The sequence below is a fragment of the Apium graveolens genome, chromosome 9, assembly GCF_009905375.1.
Source record: "Apium graveolens cultivar Ventura chromosome 9, ASM990537v1, whole genome shotgun sequence".
NCBI classification, from domain to species: domain Eukaryota; kingdom Viridiplantae; phylum Streptophyta; class Magnoliopsida; order Apiales; family Apiaceae; genus Apium; species Apium graveolens.
In genome coordinates, this window is record NC_133655.1 from 241941448 (window position 1) to 241951173 (window position 9726).

Here is a 9726-nt window from a genome sequence, read left to right on the forward strand (position 1 = left end):
CCTTTGGAGATAACAGCAAAGGTGTATCTGAGGGATATGGCTGTTTGCAAGCTGGGAATGTTATCATTGTAATTTTGTATATTGTGCTAGGTTATTATCAGGAAGCAGTATCCAACATATAGCACCAGTGACGAGACTTGAGAATATTACGACATATCAGGCACCTGCTGCACATTACACTTGGAATTGTACTCTAGTAAGATGTGTACAAGTGTACTCCTGATTGGTGAGTTAAAAGAGGAAGTCAGTGCACCACAGTTCATGGACTTTGCAGCTGCAGATCTATTGGACTATGCAATCTCTTCTTCACAATCTCACTTCAGGTTGGTATGAACTAGTATACTGCTCAAGCAATCGTCAAGGACATGGTATGGCACTCTAACTGCAGTTACAGTTGTATATGAACTAGTAGAGTCGTCATATTTATAACTATCTTATCACTAAGCACAATCATATTGTTTTATATGTGCAGTGGTATATTGTTAATGCAACATAACAATTAGTATCTAAAGTACTTGACAAGTATCGGTCAATGATATCTTGTTAACATTATGTTGCAGATATTTGTAAGCTTTTGACATGAATGAGAATTACTTAGACTTTACCCTAAGTGATCAATGTTTTATCAAAAACTCATTCATATTGAAAAACAAAATCAAACTTCTTTCTACATTAGTGATTTCTTATTTCATGTAAAATCTTTTGAAATCACTATTGTAAATCATTTTCTCTCTATTACCATATATTCTGTGTTACAGGTTCAGTCTCCAATGACTTTCTTTCATTAACAGTCATGAGGTTGAAAACCCACAACGTCTATCCCAGACTGTAAAGACAAACACAAAAACAGAACCAACCAACACTCTCTTACCACTAAATGTAGTATGAATGAGCGTGAGGGAGATAGTGCCTAGTGCACCACATAAGGAAAGGTTCTGTAGTCAACCCAGTAGCTCTGTCTCATACATAGATGAGTAGTATTTAAACCGAGACAACTGCTAGCCCCCATACATCTTCTCAAAAAGATGTAATGGCTGAAAAGACACAAAAACAAGTTACTAGATTCATTCTCTCAACAGGGTGAGTCTATTAAATTTTGCCTGTCGGCCAAGGTATCCGATGTAGTGTCACCACTTCAAACATAATCAATTCTAGATGCACAAGGAGAGGTTACACACACAAAGGATGAGTTGACGGAAACAAGAGTTTCGACCATTTTAAGGTCAAATTCGATTGTTTAAGGTTCGTTAATGGACCAATTACCTTTACAGGTGTTAGGAGAGGATACTGATCCAAAAGCCATATGTCAGTGGTCAGTGTCTACCTCCCCAGGCTTAAATCCCCTGGATGCATCTGCGGATAGTGGATCTGACATAGGTGCAGATCGGCAACTTGTTGACAATGATTCAGATATAACCTGATGAGTCACAAGGAAATGTCTTCACAGACATTAGAAGGGAACTTTGATCTTTATGCTAAATTCTTTGGATCATTGTTTACCTTCCCAGAATTCAAATCTGGGACCCTAAAAGGGAAACTAGTAACTTGTAAATTATGACTCAGATTCATCTGACGAGTTTAACAAGGATGGGGATTTGTGAACTCCCATTGCACCACCTGTGACCTCCTTAAGGATGGCTAAGGTGATTTTCCTTGCAGGTACAGCTGGATTATGGAGCTATGAGAGAAGAGTGATACACTTGTGAGAATGAGTGTAAACACGAGTGGAGAGAAGAGTGAAACTCATGTGAGGTACACTAAATACAATCACACACTCACAGTGAGGAAGAAAGAGAAACTACTTGTTATTTCTTTTCCAACCAAGTGAAATATGAGAACTCCTTCAGACGACGGCATACATTCCTTCTTTAAGGGGGAGATAAAAGCTTAAGTAATAGTTTGGAGGATTCCTCAACTAAGGGGGAGAAATAGCAGGGAGGAAGAAAAAGATCCTAAAAATGTACACTACACCACACCATTGTTGTTTGTAACTACGGATCCTATTGTACGGGAGAGGTGGTAAACACAAGGTGATTTCCTAGTAAGGGAAGAAGCTGTTAGGGGAGTACCATTGGTTTTTATCTGCGGATCCTATTGTACGGGAGAGGTGGTAAAACGAAGGTGATCTTCTTTAATCAGTTGATTCTCATAGGGGGAGAAGCAAGAGATATGGGCTTCTCAACAGGAAATGTGGTTGTACATGTGAAGATGGAACTACTTGAAGATATGTTCAGTCTAGAGGAACATCTACTTGGAATCTGGAAAATGTTAAATCTCATCCAGAACTTTTCTACTATTTACTTTGCATGTATGTTTATATCTTTTTCTTATTTGTTAGTTGAGTTATCCTCTAGGTATTTGTGTGTTATTGTCTAACAAACAAATAGGGGGAGATTGTAAGTCATATGTCATAGACCTATTTGTATATTCGAGGATTCAACTCAACTCAAATAAGAATGTAATAAGTAAATAGTGGATCGACCATCAGAGAGATCTCACAAAGTAATATCTGTCAAAGGATTCAGAAACAAGGTTCATCTACAGACTTGAGGAGTTAATTCACTGGAAGAAGTTCAAGAAGTTGATCATGCCTCAGTGATATAAATCAAGATCGTGGATTTAATCAAGTGACAGAGATCTCGTCAGAGTATCATTAATTACAAGGATTTAATCTGAAGAAAATCAAAGTGTCAAAGTCAAGACATGAAGAAACGTCACGGAAGTTAGTCACTCATGAACCAGACAGTACATCGAGTGTCAACATTGAAGTGGTGGAATTGATTCATAATTTTCAGTGATTTTCAGAAGATCTGCAGAAGGATGGGTGTTGTTGAAGACTAGAATTAATTCTCTATTAATTAATTAAGTCATCTAATTTAATTAAGAAAATAAATTATATCTGTGAAGAATAATTTATTTATTAATTGAATTAATTGATTAATTAATTCTGAATTAATTTTAGGAATTTTCAGAATTTAAATTGGATTAAAATCTGCATTAAATCAGCAAGACAATTGAAAATGAACTAGCATGACAATCAGGATTGTCATACCGATTGTCATGCTAGGCCATTTTCAATAGTCTCACCGAAAGTTATACTAGGAGAAGGATTGTCTTGCTAGTTCATTCTGATTGTCATGCTAGTTCATTCAGATTGTCTTGCTAGTTCAATCCATTGTCCTACCGAAAGTCTTGCCAGCTATAGGATTGTCATGCCAATTCAATTCTATTCAGTTGTTGATTAAAAAGAAGCAGAGAAGCAGCAACTCATTTTTAGAACACAGAAGTCAAGGAAAAAAAAGCAGAAAAGAAAAACAAGAAGAAATATTTCATCTTTTCATCTGCATACTTCAAGATTAAATTTCTAGATTGTAAAGTTAAATCCAATCCTTTAGAAATCTTTATCTTGTTCTTGTGTAACAATCTAGCGGATCAAAATCCCTAGAACTTAATCTCAAATCGTGTTTAGCATTTGATTCTAATTATTGCAAAAATAGAAAAAGTTCATGTCGAATTTATTCTAAATTTGTGATAATTAATTTGAGATTAATTCCTTGTAATCGATACAGTTGTTGTAACACCTTTCAAGTTTAATAATATTCTTATTTAACTTGAATTTTGTTTCACATTTTTTATTCCGCATTTATTCGATTATTCGGTACCGTTTGTATTCAACCCCCCCTTCTACAAACACATTGGGACCTAACAGCTTTCGATTACATGTCTTGCAGTACGACACTGGAACTCTGGCCATTCCCTGTTGACTGGAGGTTTGGAAACGATTACCTGCTTTATGTGGACCTTGTCCTATCCTTTTAAAATTCAAATTTGCCCGGGCTTGAAATCCCGGCTTTCTGCTGGAGCGATCTTGGAAACTTCCCTGTCCTTTGTCTTGCTGAGATCTTTCACTTTCCCCTTCGATAATCAAAGCTTTCTGGACTACGGCGGTATACATTGTCAATTCAAAAACTGCTACTTGGCCACGAATCCATGGTCGTAATCCTTCTTGAAATCTTTGGACTAGCTTCTCTTCAGTATCAACCTGTTCTGGGACAAACCTAGCCAACTCAGTAAATTTGGCTTCATACTCTGCCACGGACATATTTCCCTGCTTCAGTTCTAAAAACTTAATATGCATTTGATTCTTCACATAGCGAGGAAAATGCTTTTCTAAAAATAACTCTTTAAACCTATCCCAAGCAATAACTTCTTCACCCTCTAAAGCCTTTTTAGATTCCCACCAATAATTTGTCTCTCCTTTCAACAAGTAACTAGCAAAATCAGTGTCTGGTCCTCACCTATCTTTACTAGTACAAACGCTTTCTCTATCTCTTTTAACCAGGTGGTAGCTTTAATAGGATCAGTAGACCCTTCAAATTCTGGAGATTTAACTGACTGAAACTGCTTAAAAGTAACAATAGGTAATGTTGGTGGTAGTTGAGGCTCAGGACGAGGTGGCTGCTGTAACATTTGTTGTTGTATCTGTTGTTGTTGATGTTGCATCTGCTGCTGCATCATTACCATCTGTTGTTGCATCAGATGGAACATTTGGTTCATGGTCTCATTAGTCTGACCTTCGGAATTGCTGTTAGAGGTCTCAGCCCAAGTCTTTCTTTTTGGTGCCATCTTCTTCTGATAATAAAACAGGTGATATTTCTTTAACAGTTTAATAAACAATTGATAATATGTAAGGAAAACAATTTATCCTGTATTAATAACATGGTTTATATAAAAAAATAGTTGCTGAATGTAAAAACTGGAAATGTAAACAGTTAAATAAAATGGTTGTTCTCTTCTTTTTTTCAACAGGAATTATAATATGAAAAGCTGTAAAATAATAAAGTGAAAGTAAATGCTGTAAAACTGTAAAGACTGAAATTTAAATAAAAGAAATTGAAAAAGTTCATCTTATATATATGTGACACCAGCTTCAGGTGTAAATGCTTGATACAAAAGGTCTCGTGCTACTGGTAATCACTACGGCTACAAGTCATACTACCATTACAGGTCAAAATACTACAACAGGTTAATCTACTAATACACGCATACACACTACTCACTAGGTTATACTATGCTCCCTCTATATACAACGGTACTCTGAAGTCACTGTCTCAAAACCCAGGCGGAATACGCCTAAGCTCCTCTCTAAGTGCCTGGACCAAGGTCTATGCCAAGCGGAATATCCCGTAGAACTCTCCGAAAGAAGGTGGTCCCTCGTGGGTCAAATCATCAAGCTCCCAAGTGGCACTCATCAACACTGACTGCAAGCGCTGTCTCATATAGTAATCCGGCTATAGGGCCGCTAACGGTCCTCTGTCTCTCTGGTCAAACAGATACATGATCTCTCGACACTGTGCCCGCCAATACTCCACATCATCCCTCATAACCCTGTACTCATGGTATGGTACCATATACGGCTGAGCAACCTGACCTACTGACTCCTGTGAAGGAACCCTCGGTATACCTGCACCCTGTTGTGGTAATCCTATCTATAGATCCACTTTATGCTCTCCCATCCCCTCGACTGGAATCATCTGAACTATGTCCGGCTCTGGGGCATGCACTGGTATAGGAGGTAACAATGGTGGTGGTGGTAACTCATGCTCAATACCTGGTAAAAACTGATGCTCAACTGGTAAAGGAACCATCGGCTCAAAGAACTCAAAGGGATCAAACATCTCTATGGGGTCATGAACTATCCCCTGTACTGGTGGTACCGGCTTCTGTGGCAATGGTGGTGGAGGTGGTAGAGGAGGAAACATATACTCAGATACTGGAGGTATAACTGGTGCTGCTGGCCCGGTGACTGTCCTCTCAGAAGATGCAGAATAACCAGAAGATGCCATCTGATAATATACCAAAGAAAAGAAAAGGTCACTAGACAATCCTAAGATTTATACTTTCCTATTCTAATCTGACCAAAATCCTAACACTATTCTTCCTAATTTGACTATCCCTATCTTATGTGATCTCCCTATCTTATCTTAACCCTAATGTTCTTGTTTTCAGGGACCAAACCTACAGCTCTGATGCCAAACTGTAACGCCCTCCAGACCCGGGGTATAAGTCTGGGGGTTACTAGCTAATCACCAAACCTGTACAACCTAATTAACAATAAATAAAAAAATGAAACTGAACCCCTTTAACACTAACCAGGATCTTTTTAGGTTGAAGTATGAAAACAAGAACCACTAACTACTTTTATTACAAACCAACATTCAAAATCTCACAAACTCTCTTTATTACAAACCATTGTCTATTTCATTTTAAACTAAGTTCAACTTTTATTCAAACACATACACTATCTATCAACACTCCACCTGCTCGGGCAACTCAAAGCTTTCTTCCTGGATTGGGATCAACACTTTGGGTATGAGAGGATCCCGAGACTTGACCCGCTTCTTTACCACTCGAGTCCTGATGGGTTTCATATTCCTTCTTAACTGAAAACAATAAGGTGAATAACAACAAAAAGGGGTGAGCCAAAAATTGCTCAACAAGTCCACAAAATATAAATAGTGTTAAAGCATTTTAAATGAATCCGTAATCCTGGGTATATCTGCAAAGATATAACCCCCACGAGAATAGAAAGAAGGCCATTAATGGCGAGTACAAATGAATTAAACTGGACACAAGTTCGCATCTATATTCTGCTGATCAGTCAGAATATAATGCATCTGTTCAAGAGCTTCAGCGAAGGGTATGTTGATATTAAGTTTCTTGAACAACTATAGAAACTTAGCAAACTGCTTATCCAACTTTTGCTTTTGCGGCCTCTTAGGAAAAGGAGGTGGATGATAGACATGTTTCTCCCCTGTATTACCCTCAGGAGGAGTGTGTTCCATAGTTTTCTTCCTTGATTCCACTTCTGCTTCCTTCTTCACATTCTCTTCAGCCACAGCTTCATCTTCTGAAACTTGAGCTTTTTCTTGGCTTGCAACCTTCCCAAACCTCAATGTAATTTCCTTAACCTGCTCTTTTGCTTCTTTCTTACGTGGAACTTCTGTGTCACTAGGGAGTGTACCAGGCTGACGATTCAGCAAGCCATTGGCAATCTGCCCAATTTGATTCTCCAAGGTCTTAATAGAAACCGCCTGGCTCTTGTACATGAGCCTCAACTCCTCTAATTTAGATTTTTCATTAGATTGTTAAAGTTGGAGTTGTTGTCTTGGTGCATATTGCGGTTGTTGAAAACCATGAGGGTTGAATTGCTTTGCTGCATACTGCTGATAAGGTTGTTGTACCGCATTCTGAGTGCTGCTCCAGCTGAGGTTAGGATAATTGCAGTTGTTAGGATGATAGGTGGCTGGAACTGGTTGCTGTGACCTCTGAAAGTTGCTCATGAACTGAACTGATTCACTAGAAATAGCACACTGCTTCGTCTCATGTGCACCAGCACAAAGCTCACAAATACTAGTGATTTGATTAACTCCATAATTAGTCAAATAATCCACCTTCATCGTCAAAGTCGTAAGCTGAGCAGCTATAGCGGTAGCTGCATCTACCTCCATAATTTTTGCTACCTTGTCTTGAGGTAATCTCTGAGAAGGGTTCTGGTATTCATTAGCAGCCATCAGTTCAATCAACTCATAAGCTTCATTATAGCTTTTTGCCCATAAGGCTCCACCTGATGTTGCATCAAGCATGGGTCTAGAACTGTGCGCCCAAGCCATTATAAAAGCAGTTAATAATCATTCAGTCAGGCATCCCATGATGAGGACACTTCCTAAGAATCTCATTGTAACGATCTCAAGCTTCACATAAAGACTCTCCCGATTGTTGCGCAAATTGAGTAAGAGCGTTTCTGATTGCAACTGTCTTTGCCATAGGGAATAATTTAGTAAGAAACTTTTGAGCAAGATTTTTCCATTTGGTGATAGAGCCTGGTGGTAGAGAATGCAACCAACACTTAGCTTTATCCCTCAGAGAGAATGGAAAAGCCTTAGCTTTATAGCATATTCAGAAATATTTTTGAATTTGAAATTGTCGCAGATCTCGATGAAATCTCTAATATGCATGTTAAGATCTTCCATTGGAGAACCCCCAAATTGGACTGAGTTCTGCACCATCGGAATCGTGCTAGCCTTGATCTCAAAAGTATTAGCCGCGATGGCTGGTCTGACAATGCTAGACTGAATATCATTGATCTTCGGTTGAGAGTAATCCATCAAAGCCTTCGGATTCGCTTCTGGTTCTCCCATTTCAATAAGAGCTTCTTCTTCAACTTTCTCAACCAAGACTTCTTCTTCTACTTTCTCCTCAACAAGAACTTCTTCTACTACTTCCTCCGCTTTATCCAGTGTTCTCTTGCGAGATCGAGAACGCGTTAGCATACATGCTTTCTAGAGTACCTGAAAAAGCAACAAGAAAACAAGTAAAATATCCTAGTCAGTGAACTTTAACGACCACTGATGTCAAGCACATAAACTAAAAATGAACACCGAGTCCCCGGCAGCGGAGCCAAAAACTTGTAAGGATGAAAACATGCGCTAATTTATACGCAAGTATACGCGTTCACAAGTAATATAAAATTCTTTCTAGTTCGTTCCCACAGAGACTGGTTTAGGTTAAGTTCAATTTATGCACTTATGCAACAATGATATGGCTATAATTCAATGCTAAGACAAATACCAAGTTGGGTTGTTTATAAATAAGATTAAACTAATATGTAGTTAACTAAGAGATTAAAAATGATTGAATTAACTATATGGGACAAACATGGGATTCCAACTTCATTAAATACTTCATTCAAAGTCATTGTTCTTTAACCTTAGCATGCCATGGTGATGACAACTAATCAGATAACACGAAACTAGTAAATGCTAACTTTCGTTGTACGAATACCCTACTACCAGGCATCCACAAAAAAGATAGAAGCTGAATAGACACCAATTATGTCGAGACCATATATGTCTATAGAATTTGACAACATAATGGTTTAATGCGCAAGTTATCTATTGTTATTACATAGGGCAAGTAAGATGGTTAAAATTACCTACGAATCATGCATAAAAATTACATGAACCTATGCTAACAAGACAAGTTCTAAACCCCTATATTCACTTTCACTTCAATAGAGATTAACACGCTATCTTATAAGTTTGCAACGCTCATAAGATGAATAAGCACAACCAATACTAGAAAATCATACAATCACCACACAGTAAGATATCAAAATAAATTAACTATTAAAATTCATAAGTAAATCCGTTAGAACCCCACAATAACGATTAGTTCATAACCGAACTCATCATCACCGTGGGTTCCGATGAAAGCATGGTATAGTAAATTAGGTCTTTATAAAATTGAATAATAAATAAGAGTATGATCATAAGAGTTTAAGGTTCAAAAAATAAGAAAACTAGCATCCAAGATTACAACTTAAACAAAGAATCACAAGAATAAACTATATACTCTTCACCTTAATTGAATTGTGCTATACGGTCTTCTCACATCTCCTTGCTCATTGTTGTGTCTTTCCTGTGTATCACGTACTTTAAAACGTCTTATTTAGGCTTTATATAGGCTATAGAATCATCTTGGGCCTCCAACTGTCAAAATCATACAAGAATCAGGAAACTGTAGAATCGACCTAGCGCGACCCTGCGCTATCCCAGCGCGGGCGCGCTGTACTTCTGTCCAACCGGTGCAACCGCGCGTTAACACATCGCGGGCGCGCTAAGCTTCTGGGAAAAATTCTGACTTCTGTTTTATTAGCTGGTTTTT

At 38.1% G+C, this 9726-nt stretch overlaps 1 non-coding gene across 1 annotated transcript; it reads left to right on the forward strand.

The window, feature by feature from the left end:
• Positions 1-7705: 7705 nt before the first annotated feature.
• Positions 7706-7812, forward strand: LOC141688720 (small nucleolar RNA R71). Its single transcript, XR_012562153.1, has one exon. It is a non-coding gene; the product is annotated as a small nucleolar RNA R71 (small nucleolar RNA).
• Positions 7813-9726: the final 1914 nt, after the last annotated feature.